The sequence below is a fragment of the Oryx dammah genome, unplaced genomic scaffold (genome assembly GCF_014754425.2).
Source record: "Oryx dammah isolate SB20612 unplaced genomic scaffold, SCBI_Odam_1.1 HiC_scaffold_22, whole genome shotgun sequence".
NCBI classification, from domain to species: domain Eukaryota; kingdom Metazoa; phylum Chordata; class Mammalia; order Artiodactyla; family Bovidae; genus Oryx; species Oryx dammah.
In genome coordinates, this window is record NW_024070206.1 from 12,759,525 (window position 1) to 12,774,306 (window position 14,782).

Genomic DNA, 14,782 nt, shown 5'->3' on the forward strand with positions numbered 1-14,782 from the left:
CCCTGTCCTTCACCATCTCCCGGAGCTTGCTCAAACTCATATCCATTGAGTTGGTGATGCCATCCAACCATCTTATCCTCTGTCACCCCCTTCTCCTCCTGCCCTCAATCTTTCCCAACATCAGGGTCATTTCCAGTGAGTCAGCTCTTTGCATTAGGAGGCCAAAGTATTAGAACTTCAGCTTCAGGATCAGTCCTTCGAGTGAATATTCAGGATTGATTTCCTTTAGGATTGACTGGTTTGATCTCCTTGCTGTTCAAGCTATCCCCTAACCTCTGGCATATCCTATGTCCTGTAATCAAGGACCTATTTGTTCATTTTCTACTAGAGTTGGGACTGAGTCTTCACTGTATCTCCAGCACTGGATTCTCAGTTAATACTAGTTCTTAATAGCTATTATTATCATTAAGTAGTCAATAAGTAAGCATATATAGAATGATTACCATTTTCCAGGGATCTTAGTAGCTTCCGTAAACAATGCCTAACTCCTCTCTTGTGAAGCTTCCCAGGAGGGCAAGCCTGATGAGCCAAGTGATAATTGTTACTAATGGGCGGTAACAATCCAAGCTGAACTAGCCCTTTGTTTCTATGCCGGGAATTCCACATAGTTGGCAGATAATCACAGGGCAGAAGCCACAGAAGATGGCCCTGGGACTGGTCCAGCTGACTGGGTCCATGTTTGAGATGCAGATAAAAGGGCCCTTCTTTCAAGGATCCTGCCTAACAGGGAGGCAGATGCATAACAGATCATTTTAACACAAACTACCAGTTCTAAAAGATGATACAATAAGATAACCAAGGAAAAAGAAGAGGAAAGAAAATAAGAAAGTATTCAGTATACATGCATAACGTATATGAGTGAACTAGCACTGTGTGTATGTGTGCACACATATGCTCAGTTCTTTTTAAGGATATAATCTAAAACTTGCATGTGCTGTTCCTACTCACATCCTGTTGGCTGCAATTTAGTTATGTGGCCATAGTTTTCTGTAAGAAAGATTGGGATGTGTAGTTCTGCCCAGCTAAACGTCAGGGCGTTTTATTAATACAAGGAAAGAGAGCATAATATTGGGATCAGGTAGTTACTCTGCCCTAATGTCTGCCCTTGGAGAAGGTAATGGCACCCCACTCCAGTACTTTTGCCTGGAAAATCCCATGGACGGGGGAGCCTGGTAGGCTGCAGTCCATGGGGTCGCTAAGAGTCAGGCATGACTGAGAGACTTCACTTTCAATTTTCACTTTCCACTTTCATGCATTGGAGAAGGAAATGGCAACCCACTCCAGTGTTCTTGCCTTGAGAATCCCAGGGACGGGGGAGCCTGATGGGCTACCGTCTATGGGGTCACACAGAGTCGGACACGACTGAAGCAACTTAGCAGCAGCAGCAGTACTGTAGCCTGCCAGGCTCCTCTGTCCATAGAATTTTCCAGGCAAGAATATTGGAGTGGGTTGCCATTTCCTTCTCCAGGGGATCTCCCCAACCCAGGGATCGAATCTGTGTCTTTTGCATGTCCTGAATCGGCAGACGGATTCTTTACTGCTGAGCCACCTGGGAATCCCCAAACTAACACTGTGAGTGGATCAGTTCAGTTCAGTCGCTCAGTCATGTCCAACAATTTGCGACCCCATGGACTGCAGCATACCAGGCTTCCCTGTCCTTCACCAACTCCTGGAGCTTGCTCAAGTGCATGTCCATCAAGCTGATGATGCCATCCAACCATCTCATCTTCTGTCACCAACCCCCTTCTCCTCCTGCCTTCAATCTTTCCCAGCATCAGGGTCTTTTCCAGTGAATCAATTCTTCTCATCATGTAGCCAAAGTATTGGAGTTTCAGCTTCAGCATCAGTCCTTCCAATGAATATTAGGACTGATCTCCTTTAGGATTGACTGGTTGGATCTCCTTGCAGTCCAAGGGACTCTCAAGAGTCTTCTCCAGCACCACAGTTCAAAAACATCAGTTCTTTGGCCCTCAGCTTTCTTTATGGTCCAGCTCTCACATCCATACATGACTACTGGAAAAACCAGTGGATAATGAGTGAATAAACAAGGAAAATATATATAATTGTTACTGTCCTCATTTCTACAACTAGTCACAAAGCTATAGTGAATATTTGCGACTTTCTTCTCCCTATTCCCCATTTTACATTCCATCGGTCCTCAGCCACTATCTGAACTGTTTGCATTCTTTACTTGGTACCAAAACCCAAATCTTCATTCCTGAGAAGTCTGAATCCTCAGTGGGCCTGCCCTTCTTCAGTTCAGTTCAGTTGCTCAGTCATGTCTGACTCTTCGCGACCCTGTGGACCACAGCACCCAAGACGGATGGGTCTTAGTGGAGAGTTCTGACAAGATGTGGTTCACTGGAGAAGGGAATGGCAAACCACTTCAGTATTCTTGCCTTGAGAACCCCATGAACAGCATGAAAAAGCAAAAAGATAGGACACTGAAAGATGAACTCCCCAGGTCAGTAGGTGCCCAATATGCTAGTGGAGATCAGTGGAGAAATAACTCCAGAAAGAATGAAGAGACAGAGCCAAAGCAAAAACAACACCCAGTTGTGGATGTGACTGGTGATAGAAGCAAGTTCCGATGCTGTAAAGAGCAATATTGCATAGGAACCTGGAATGTTAGGTCCATGAATCAAGGCAAATTGGAAGTGGTCAAACAGGAGATGGCAAGAGTGAACGTTGACATTTTAGGAATCAGTGAACTAAAATGGACTGGAATGGGTGAATTTAACTCAGATGACCATTATGTCTACTGCCTTTCTTAGTGGCTGTATTTTTACATTAACTTCTATCATTGGACATGAAAGTCCTAAGAGACACCCCTAAAGAACACCCATGGTTCTAGACATAGTCCTCTTTGTCCCAGTGAAATGATAGTAACCAAATTTCCTCAGGAATTAGGGTCAGTCATGCCTGCAGTAGCATAAGCAAGTGGCACTCTTGTCTTCCAGTTCAATGGAATCATTATGGAGTCTCCCAGTGGAAGAACTGTTCCTCTCTTGGGAACTAAGACCTCCATAGCCACAGATCCCAAAGATGCGAGAACTGCAGGCAAAAATTGTGTGAATGGGTTAAGTGTCAACATTAGTGGAGCCACTCCCAGTCTATCCCTTGATTTCTAGACCTTATGTTCCACCTGTGGGATAAAGCCGCACCCTGTCTTGGTTACCAATTCAAAGCACAGTCTACATCCTGTAGGCGGAAACCTCAGCATTTCAGGTTGTTAATCCCAATTAGCACTGTATCTAAGTCTTCTATTCCATCACTCAGGCCAAAGGGGCCACGTGGTAAGAACAGTGATGTCCATGGGCGTGAGTCCATTGTTAGTTCTTGAAATCAGTTCCTTGGTCAGAAGTAAGGTTATATCAGTTCAGTTCAGTTCAGTTCAGTTCAGTCACTCAGTCATGTCCGAATCTTTGCCACCCCATGAATTGCAGCACTCCAGGCTTCCCTGTCCATCACCAACTCCCAGAGTTCACCCAAACTCTTGTCCATCGAGTCGGTGATGCCATCCAGCCATCTCATCCTCTGTCGTCCCCTTCTCCTCCTGCCCCCAATCCCTCCCAGCATCAGAGTCTTTTCCAATGAGTCAACTCTTCGCATGAGGTGGCCAAAGTATTGGAGTTTCAGCTTTAGCATCAGTCCTTCCAAAGAACACCCAGGGCTGATCTCCTTTAGAGATATATCAAGTGTATGAAGCATCCTATAAATTCATAGATGGTGATGGTGCTACATGTCGAAACTGGAGAAGGCAAATCCACATTCAGAATACTATTTATTCCATTGGGAACAAAACATTCTCCCCTTCCTTATGAAAGGGGCCCAGTGTAATCTATCGGCCACCATGTGGCTGGCTGATCTGCCAGGGAAAACTGCTCCTCTGGGGGATTATGATGGTCCCTGCTGTTAGCAGGTTAGACTTTCAGGAAGAACAGTATCCATACTAGTTTTGGACTTCCCGTGTGATGCTAGCGGTAGAGAACTTGTCTGGCAATGCAGGAGACACAAGAGCATTAAATTCCTCTTGCTTCACAGTCCCAGCTGTTTCTTTTAAGCTGGTTAGCCCTACCATTACAGATACATTTGATTGGCCTGAGTTTTGAAGGTATTTTCATAAATTCATTACACAGCCACTATTGTTTGCCTGGGAAAATCTTATTTCACACTTCAAGGTTCAGCTTGAAAATTCTTTCCTTTCTAAAGACCTTCTTGTCTCCTGCTTCCCCCCACGTCATCTCACACTTGCCCTTGATTTCATTGCTCTGCACCTGGACTCTCTCAGCACTTGGACTCTATCACTTGTTCCAAATTATTGTTCCCATGTCTGTCTTTGACTAGGCTGAAGATTTCTTGTGACAGAAACTAAATTTTATGCACCTATTTATATGTGTTAAACATGATAGGTATGTAATAAACTTTCACAGAACAAACAAAAGTGATAATGGTGACTTCCTCTCCTTAGAACAGGCACAAGGGGCTGGCAGGAGGGATGAGAGGGGAATTATTGTTTGATGGGGTCAGAGTTTCCTTTTGGGAAGATGCGAAAGTTCTGGAGATGGATAGTGCTGAGGGTTGCACAGCAGTGTATTTCATGCCACTGAACTACACACTGAAAACTGGTTAAAATTGTAAATTTTATGCATGTCTACTTTGCATAATTTTTTAACAAAACTAACAACTAAAATACCCTTTATTCTCACCTACAAGATGAAATTCCACACCCTATTTCTGAGATTGACCTCCAGGATCAGGACCTTCCCACAAGGAAGGAAGCAAGTTCATGGAATTTCACTGCAGCCTTACTTACAAGAGCGAAAGCAAGGCAGGAGAAAGGACAACTCAAATGTCCAGTAGCAAAATGGATAAATAAGTTGTACCAAATCATACTATTAAATACTCTATAAAATTGAAAATGAATCAATGAGAACTTCATAGATTATGTGAATTAATTCACAGATTAAGCTTATGTGAAAAACAAAGGCTGCAAATTTTATCTACAATATGACTTAGTAAATCTTAAAACAAAACATTGAAAATATAACATTGTTTATAGCCACATTCGTATATATACTGTTAATAAAAGTATAAAAACATGCAATTTCAGTTGAGTGATTAACCTGAAGGAAGGAAGCAAGAAGGGCTGAGAGTCTCAGCCTTCAATATTTTATTTCGTACAAAAGGAGACAATTCTGGGCTTTCCTGGTTGCTCAGTGGTAAAGGACCCGCCTGCCAATGCAGCAGATGCGGGTTCGATCCCTGAATCAGGAAGATCCCACGGTCTATCCAGCTCGAGGGCCGAGAGCCGCAACTACTGAGCCCACGTGCTGCAAGTACGGAAGCCGGCATGCCCAAGAGCCCGTGCTCTGCAACAAGAGAAGGCACCGCAGTGAGAAGCCTGGGCACCACAGCTGGCAAGTAGCCCCCACTCTCTGCAGCTAGAGAAAAGCCCATGCAACAGCGAAGACCTAGCACAGACAAGGATAAACTAAATAAAGGAGAGAATTCCAAAGTAAAAAAGGCAAACTATCACACATTTGTTCAATCAAGTGAACGGGCTATATGAAGGTCAATCCTATTTTTCTGTGCATTGCTGTCTTCTTAAATGATTTCATTAAAAAGTGGATAAAGTAAAGGTCTGGTTCCTTTGTGACACATGTTTTGACTAACCAAATCCTTAGGACACAACAATTTACAACTCAAGCAAGAACTTATTTACTGATGCATGAGGCAGTGCCAAAAGATTTGAGTTTGATGAAATAATTGCAATAGGATGATTTGGGTGACAAAAACCTCACATCAAACCACCTGGTGTACATAAGCACATATAGGTATACACACACGCATGCGCGCGCACACACACACACACACAGAGAAAACAACCAGCTGCAGAGTGCTCAATGAAAAATCCAGAGTGCCCACAGGAGTTCAGCAACAGAGTAGAAATGGAATGTCCTCTCTCTTGTATTAAGAACCAATTAGGTCACTGAAAAAAGCAAAATGAAAGTGTTAGTCGCTCAGTCATGTCTGACTCTTTGCGACGTCATGGACTGTAGCCCACCAGGCTCCTCTGTCCATGGAATTCTCCAGGCAAGAGTACTGGAGTGCGTTGCCATTCCCTTCCTCAGGGGATCTTCCCAACCCAGGAGTCCAACCCAGGTTTCCTGCATTGCAGACAGATTCTTTACCGTCTGAGCCACCATTGCTTGACAGTAAAAGGTTCCACTAAGGACAGCCAGTGCAAGTAAGCCTGTTACCCAGAGGCTGGTAACATTGCAGGCAGAGGAGCCGTAAGGAGTGCTGATTTCTCATCTTCTGGCCTAAGAGGGCCTCCTGGGAGAGCCAAGCTCTCTCAATGAGGGTAAAGAAGGGAGGCAGCCAGTGGCCACCTGCCCAAGTTGCCAGCCACTCACAGAGGGAACTTTGCCAAGGCCCCTAGTGCACGGAATCCTTAAGAAGCTTCTGGAGCAACTGCTCACCTACTGTAGAAATCTCTTTTATAGCACCTATCAAACCTATGGGGCTTCCCTTGTGTCTCAGCTGGTAAAGAATCCACCTGCAATGCAGGAGACCTGGGTTCAATCCCTGAGTTGGGAAGAACCCCTGGAGAAAGGAAAGGCTACCCACTCCAGTATTCTGGCCTGGAGAATTCCATGGACTGCAAAGAATCGGACACGACTAAAGGACTAACCTCTACTTAAACATATCCAGAGTTGGGGCCCCATCCTTTTTGAGGAAGCCAATTCCATTATAGGCCATTTTGGCTGTTGGAAGAGTCAGATTTTTTAAGGAAATAATCAGAACTAAAGCAGGAAGTATAATAGTACAAGGGCTTCCCAGGTGGTGCTAGTGGTAAAGAATCTGCCTGCCAATGCAGGAGGCTCAGAAGACATGGGTTTGACTCCTGGGTCGGAAAGATCCCCTGGAGGAGGAAATGGTAACTCACTCCAGTTTTCTTGCCTGGAGAAGCCCCATAGACAGAGGAGCCTGGCAGTCTACAATCTATAGGGTCGCAAATAGAAACCACTGATGCAACGTACAGGGCTTCCTGCAGCTCAGCTGGTAAAGAATCCACCTGCAATGCAGGAGACCTGGGTTCGATCCCTGGGTTGGGAAGATCCCCTGGAGAAGAGAATATAGCTACCCTCTCCAGTATTCTGGCCTGGAGAATTCCATGGACTGTATAGTCCATGGGGTCGCAAAGAGTTGGACACGACTGAAATTTACCATGTACAATCACTGTGTAAAATGTGTATGGGCTATCTATCTGTCTCTGCATGTATACTTGGGAGATCATACACCAAAATATAAAATACTGACACTTTTGGGGAATTCCCTGGTTGTTCACGGTTAGGTCTCCATGCTTTCACTTCTGTGGCCTGGGCTTGGCCCCTGAAAGATCCTGAAAGCTGAGTTGAGCAGTCAAAAGGATGACAGTAAAAGTCAAAAAAATAAAATAAAATACTAACAATCTGATTAAACTCTCTGAGTGCTGGAGTTATTTGGTGATTTTTATTTTATTTATTTGTCTGTATTTTTAAAACGAGGGCTGCTCAGGTGGCTCAGTGGTAAAGAATCCAATGCAGGAGACACAGGATACATGAATTCAATCCCTGGGTCAGGAAGATCCCAAGGAGAAGGAAACAGCAACCCACTCCAGTATTCTTGTCTAGAAGATCCCATGGACAGAGGAGCCTGGAGGGTTATAGTCCATGGGGTGGCAAACAGTCGGACTCAACTGAGCAACTGAGCAACAACAACAAACTTCCATTACGTCATTTCATCCCTGACCCAGCAAGGGAGGTGGTGTTAGAAGACCTTCCCACTGTCCAGGTGGGTTCATTTTGAATCAATAAATATTTCCCACCACACAGCAGGAATGGATATTCAAAGAGACTGAGAGCTTTGAGCAATGTTATCCCCCAGTGCTTCCTCCACGGCTCATCAGTAAAGAATCTGCCTGCAATGTGGGAGACGCAGGAGACGCGGATTAGATCCTTGGGTGGGGAAGATCCCTTGGAGGGGAAAACGGCAAGCCACTCCAGTATTCTTGCCTGGGAAATCCCATGAATAGAGGAACCTGGTGGGCTACAGTCCATGGGGTCGCAAGAGCTGGACACGATTGAGCAACTGAGCATACATGCCCGAGTTTTCTAAAACGAGCAAGTTTCACTTTGGTGAAGTGGGAAGAGGCAGTATTATATATATTTAAGTTTGGTGGGGAGATACTGCCGTGGTTCTTCCTCATCAACCTAAAATAAGCCCTCTTCTGTTTTGCAGCCATTGGTCCCCAGTTCTGTTGTATTCTCAGGGAGGCAAATGGACCTAAGCTGGGCCATCTGAAGAGAGGTGAGGTCAAAGCTTTAGGTGTGGCCGGTCACACTGGGCCCACTCCACCCAAGCTAAAGAGAACAAAGCTTTCCAGTAGCCATGAGAGATTTAAGCATGTTCACACTTCAGATCGGTGAGTTGGGAAAACCAATTTCCTCTCAGGAAAGGAGGCTATACTCAGCCCTCCCCTTCCAGAAATGCAGTGGTGTGTTTAAAATATTTATTTATCCATTTGGCTCCATTGGGTCTTAGTTGTGGCACTGGGGATCTCTGTTGTGTCATTGGGAATCTTTTGTTGCAATGCATGGACTCTCAAATTGTGGCTCATGGGCTTTTAGTTATGGGATCTTAGGTCCCTGACCAGGGATCAAACTCACATCCCCTTCATTGCAAGGCAGATTCTTAACCACTGGGCCTCCAAAAGGAGTCCCAGAAACGCAACAATTTTATAGCTAGTCCAGCTAAAGACAAGTTAGTGCAGGGATGTTTTGGTCTGAGCACTCTTGAAGAAGATCTTATACTAACACCTGGCCTTTGCACAGCACGTTGAGAGAAACAGTTTCTCAGGCATCATCTTCACTGACTCAACCCAGAATTCTCTCTCCTCCAACCATCCCAACAAAAACACACATTGTATCCAAAATACGGTCTGTCTATGCATATGTCCACTTTCCTGGGAAGAAGGGTCCAAGCTTTCATCAATTTCATCAGATTCTCCAAGGACTTTGTTGACCCAGAAGATTTAGGACCACTGGGGTGACAGGTACAGCCCAGAGATGGTTTTTCAGAGGGCCAGCTCTGATTCCTCCTCTGTTATGGGAAGAACTGGGCTGCATGGTTTCTACAACCTTTTCCAGCTCTGACTTGACATTGTCCAGGCCCCTGGAAGCCAGAACTTATTCCCAGAGTCCGGAGGTAGCCCGACCTTCACTGTCTATCAGGGCCTCCCACGAGACCGCTTTCAGAGCAATAAGGATGTCTGCCTGCCTGGTGACAGGATTTGTAGCCAACAAAACCCTCCATGCAGGCTGTCTGGCTTCAATTTATTCCGCTCTGTCACTTTGACTGCAGCCAAGTGCCAGAAGAAATTTGAATCTGAATGCTGCTGCTTCTGAAATAAGCTTAGAAAAATATACAGGCTCTCTTCAACAAAGAGCAAGCCTAGCTGAATCTGAACCGTTTGGGGTGGGTTAAAGACACACAGGCAGACACTGTCCAATGGAGGCGAGTCTAAGGAAACCAGACGGAGATTAACTTCTTATTGGAAGGAGAACTTGAGCCTGCAGGAGATGCAGTGGCTTTACCCAGAAAGATGGATGAAGGCACGGTGTGACCTGAAAGGATGGGGATAGGTTAGAAAACCGTTACTGAGCTCACCTGAAGCTTCCATTGGCGAAATCGCGGGGCTTAGTAGGGGAAGGCAATGGCACCCCACTCCAGTACTCTTGCCTGGAAAGTCCCATGGATGGAGGAGCCTGGAGGGCTGCAGTCCATGGGGTCGCTGAGGGTCAGACATGACTGAGCGACTTCACTTTCACTTTTTATTTTCATGCATTGGAGAAGGAAATGGCAACCCACTCCAGTGTTCTTGCCTGGAGAATTCCAGGGATGGGAGAGCCTGGTGGGCTGCCATCTATGGGGTCACACAGAGACACGACTGAAGTGACTTAGCAGCAGCAGCAGCAGTAGGGGAAAGGCTACTTCCAGTGGAAGGATGTTTGTTGCAGCACGACTTGCAACAGAAACAGAAGGAGACACGTGTGCCTACTCGTGCATCACTAGGAGACCAGGTAAATGCATGGTGGAATACTATCTGGCCATTAAAGAGGATGCAATAGGTCAGAGCAGGCGGATATAGAAAACACTTTTCTTCTTAAGTGAAGAAGAAACAAGTCTCGGCACCTGGAGCGCATACAGTAGGTGACACTTCATGGGAATACGCTTCTGTTTTCATACAATGTCTCTGTAAGAATTCTCAAGAAACACGTTAGGAGTGGAAAGCAGACTGGTGGCGTTAGCGGTAAAAACCTGCCTGCCAATGCAGGAGACATGAGAGACGTTGGTCTGATCCCTGGGTCGGGAAAATCCCCTGGAGGAGGAAACAGTAAGCCACTCCGGTATCTTTGCCTGGAAAATCCCACGACAGAGGGGCCTGGTGGGCTACTGTCCACGGGGTTGCAAAGAGTCGGACACGACTGAAGTGACTTAGCACTTTTTACTAGATACTTTATCTAGACCTTTCAGATTGCTTACCATGAGCCTGTATTCCTGCTTGAAAATATAAGTAAATAAAGAAGCTTTAAAAGAAAAAAAAAAGCAGCAGCCACTTTCCTCCAAAATTAGCTCTGCCATGGAACCATCTTCCCTTCCCAGAGGTAGTGGTCTATTTTATGTGTGAACTGGCTGGGTATATCTAAGTTGCGGATAGATAGACCCTGGGAAGAGGGGACCTTTATTGCCTGCTGGGGACAGGGCCGGGTGTGAGACTCCCTCGGGCAGGGGGTGGCCATGACCTCGCTCTCGGGTGGCAAAGCTGGGAGGAAGGCAGCCTAACTTGCCCTCCGTCAGCCAGCACGTGGGGGCGCCCCTGCCCTGGTCTTCCCATGGACACTTCGTTTACTCCCTTAGCATTAACTGGTTGGTTCCTTTGTCTCCTCCTGGCCCTTCCTCACGATGCGACTTTCTTCTTCTTCTCCCGCTCTCCACGTCTTTTCGCTTCCGTGTCTGTTTTGTGAGCAAGGTTACACCAACACGGCAACAATAAAGATGTTGCCAGGCTTCTGGTTCCTCCCTGCTGTGATCCTATTTGTTTCAGTTCAGTTTCTGGAGCCAGCCATTTCTGCTGAGTGGAAAAGACAGTCAATCAGCCAGTTACTTTGTCTCAGAGAACCAAGAAATAAGTTTAACCGTTTCCCCCCAGCTTTTATTGTTGGACCAAATCAGACCAGCAACTCAAGATGACTGAAAATGACATGTATAGATATCCTCTTTTTTCCTCTCTTCCCAACTCATGACACACTGCATTATTCATTCCGACTGTGTCATTCAGTCTTCATTTCACCATGAAAGGGGGCATAAAATGATCTGAAACTAACATCCTTGCCTTGGGTGGTCCCTTTGAAATAAGTCTCCTTCCATGGATCCCAGCTTTAATTAAGCAGTCCATCCACAAAGTTATGATTAAGGCATCACTTTAGGCACTGAAAGGAAACAAAGGAGCAGAAAAAGAGCTTATGTGCAAGAGGGCTACATAAAGCACACACATAAATAGATCATAAATTAGCTAAGCAATATAGAGCTAAAGAAATGACAAATGAGATCACTGTGGGCTAGAGGGCTCTGAAGGCTTCAGCCTGGGCATTGATGATAGACAGAAGTCAAGAAATAATCCTTCTCTAACTTCCATTTTAGGGATTTCCCTGGTGGCTCAGTGGCAGAGAATCCCCCTGCCAAAGCAGGAGACACGGGTTCCATCCCTGGTCTAGGAGGATCCCCTGGAGAGGGAAATGGCAACCCACTCCAGTATTCTTGCCTGGGAAATCCCATGGACGGAGGAGCCTGGAGGGCTACAGTCCATGGTGTGGCAAAGAGTCAGTCACAACTTAGCAACTGAGCAACAACCACAAACTTCCATTATGTCACTTCATCCCCAACCTAGCAGGGGAGGTGGTTCCAGCAGGACTTCCCACTGTCCAGGGGGGTCCAGTTTGAGCTAATAAATATTTCCTTCCACACAATAGAATGAATACCCAAAGAGATGAGAGGTTTGAGCAATGCTACCTGCTCACATCAGGCTTCCCCGATGGCTCAGTGATAAAGAATCTGCTTGCAATGCGGGAGACGCAGGAGATGCAGGTTCCATCCCTGGTCCAGGAAGATCCCCTGGAGGAGGAAACGGCAACCCACTCCAGTATTCTTGCCTGGAGAATCCCATGGACAGAGGAGCCTGGAGGGCTACAGTCTATGGAGTCTCAAAAGAGTTGGACATACTGAGCACCTAAGCATGCCCCGTGGCATTAATGCTACCACCAGGGCTGGAGCCTCCCTGGTCCTCCGCTGACTATATGAGAGAAACAGATAAGCCTGTCTAAGCAAACGAGAGCATCAACAGATATAAAAGCCTAGAGACAAAAAGGAGGGCGAACAAATCAGGCACACACATGCACACGCACACACATACGCACAGACACACATGCATACATACATGCACACACACACGCACAAACACGGGAACACATACACTCCCTGTTTTCCTCAAATCACACTTCTGCCTGAGAGAGTATAAACAAGCAAAGGATTAATCATGCATCATCTGAATCAGGATTCGAAAGGAAAGCTTTAACGGATGGGCCCTTGTGCCCCCTAGGAATCCACCTCCAAGCCCTTTCAGCAGGATTAACATGATGGTCTGAAAGCTTCCTCCTGGGTCTTTCTGACTTCCTGTCAGAAACTCTTAGAGGAAGTGATGGCAATTCTTTTCAACAAAAGAAATACATAAATGAAAGGAGCTTGATTATCTAAGCAAAGTTACATACGTCTCAGGACTGATAACCTTTGGCACAATTTCAGTTACACACAAAAGAATTATCAGTGAGATGAGGAATTTACACAAGGGGCAGGAAACAGTGGGGTGAGGTGTTGACTTCAGCTCATTGGTTCTGCAGCTTCAAATGGACAAGCCTCTGTCATCAGGTGACCAGCTCTGATCACTCTACCTGGGAACTGTTGCAACCTCAGCCAGTGTGGGCAGGAAAGAATGGAGTGTGACCTTCCAAGAGATATGGCCTCCACTTTTCCCTGGTCAGTGGGTCTCTTTATCTACAGTCAGGATAATAAATTCAAAGAAAAGTTTCCACGTGGGAACAACTCCTGCCATCATCTTGACCTTTACTCCGAGGTAGACGGTCAGTGTGAGAAGGGGGAGCTTTCTGGAGGCCTCTGGATGGATTCACAAGCAGAGTGAAATCTAACTTCCTCCATGATACTTCCTCCACCCAGCCGCTGGGCTCTGCAGTGTCCACCTTGGACAACCTCCAGGAAATACAGACTGAGATCATGAACCCTTGCCAGCAAATCTTTACCCATTGGTGGAATCCCCTCCTGTGTCCTGGACAGAGTTCATCCTGCTGTCGGTGCTGAGATGAAGATGATGAAGGGAACAGGCCACTTCAGCAGGCAATCAGCTCATTCTATTTAAGTCACTGTAAATACTAGAAGCTCTTTATTTGAGGTTAAAGCTATTCCTGATAACGCCCAGTGTTGATTTTAGTTCTACCTGTGCCCTCATTCATGTGGTGGCCCGAGTTCCAGAAGTTTGTCCACATGAATCCCACCTCAAGTCCTCTCTGATCCAGGCCAAACGGCCTCTGCTTGCCTTATTGGAACCCAATGACTGTGAGCTTCAAACCCAACAGGCCCTGTTTGGAATCCCTTCTCAGTGATGGTGGAGCAGACAGACTCCGAGATGGTCCAATGAGACCCACCCCTGGCCTCAGGCCCTTGTGTAACCTCCTCCTCCAAGTATGGGCGACACTTGTGACAAGCTTCCCACCCACAGAGTACGGAAAAGCAGTAGCAGCAGGGTTAGTCGCTCAGTCGTGTCCAGCCCTTTGCGACCCCATGGACTGTAGCCCACCAGGCTCCTCTGTCCAAGGGGTTCTCCAAGCCAGAATATTGGAGTGGATTGCCGTTCCCTTCTCCAGAGGATCTTCCTGACCAAGGGATCGAACCCAGGTCTCCTGCATTACAGGCAGATTCTTTACCATCTGAGCTACAGGGAAGACCTAGAATACAGAAAAGGTGACAGGATATCACTGCCATGATTGTGTTACATAAGATTCTAACAGACCTGGTCTGTTTTTGATGGGCAAAGGTGGTTTGGAGCAGGGAACAGTACTTGAGAATGTTAAATCTGGAAACCACCCTGACTTAGAGGGTTTCAGAAAGGAATAATATCTGAATGGGTGGCAGAAGACAGAGGACTAAAGAAAGGGGAGCCGACCTACCCCATGGGCCTTGTTTAACGAATCAGCACCAGGACTTTAACATTCCAAGCTCCAGCACCGGGAGGGCTCCATAATGGTGACAGCATCATCTCCAGAAATCATGGCTCCCACTCTGTGCTCAGCCTACTTAGACTGCTGGCAGCACTGCTGCATGCATCCCAATGTTTCACTTCATTAGGTCTGAGCCAAAGAGCCTTATTTTTTAATAATGTTTATACGTTTATTTTTATTCCTGGCTGTGCTGGGTCTTCGTTGCTGCCTGGGCTTCTCACTTTTCTTGTTGCAGAACATGGGCTCGAGGGCGTGCAGGCTTCAGTGGTTGCAGCGTATGGGCTCAGGACTCTAGAGCACAGGCTTCATAGTTGTGGTGCATGGGTTTAGTTGCTTCACAGCATGTGGGATCTTCCCAGACCCCACCTTTGAACCACGGTGTTAGAGAA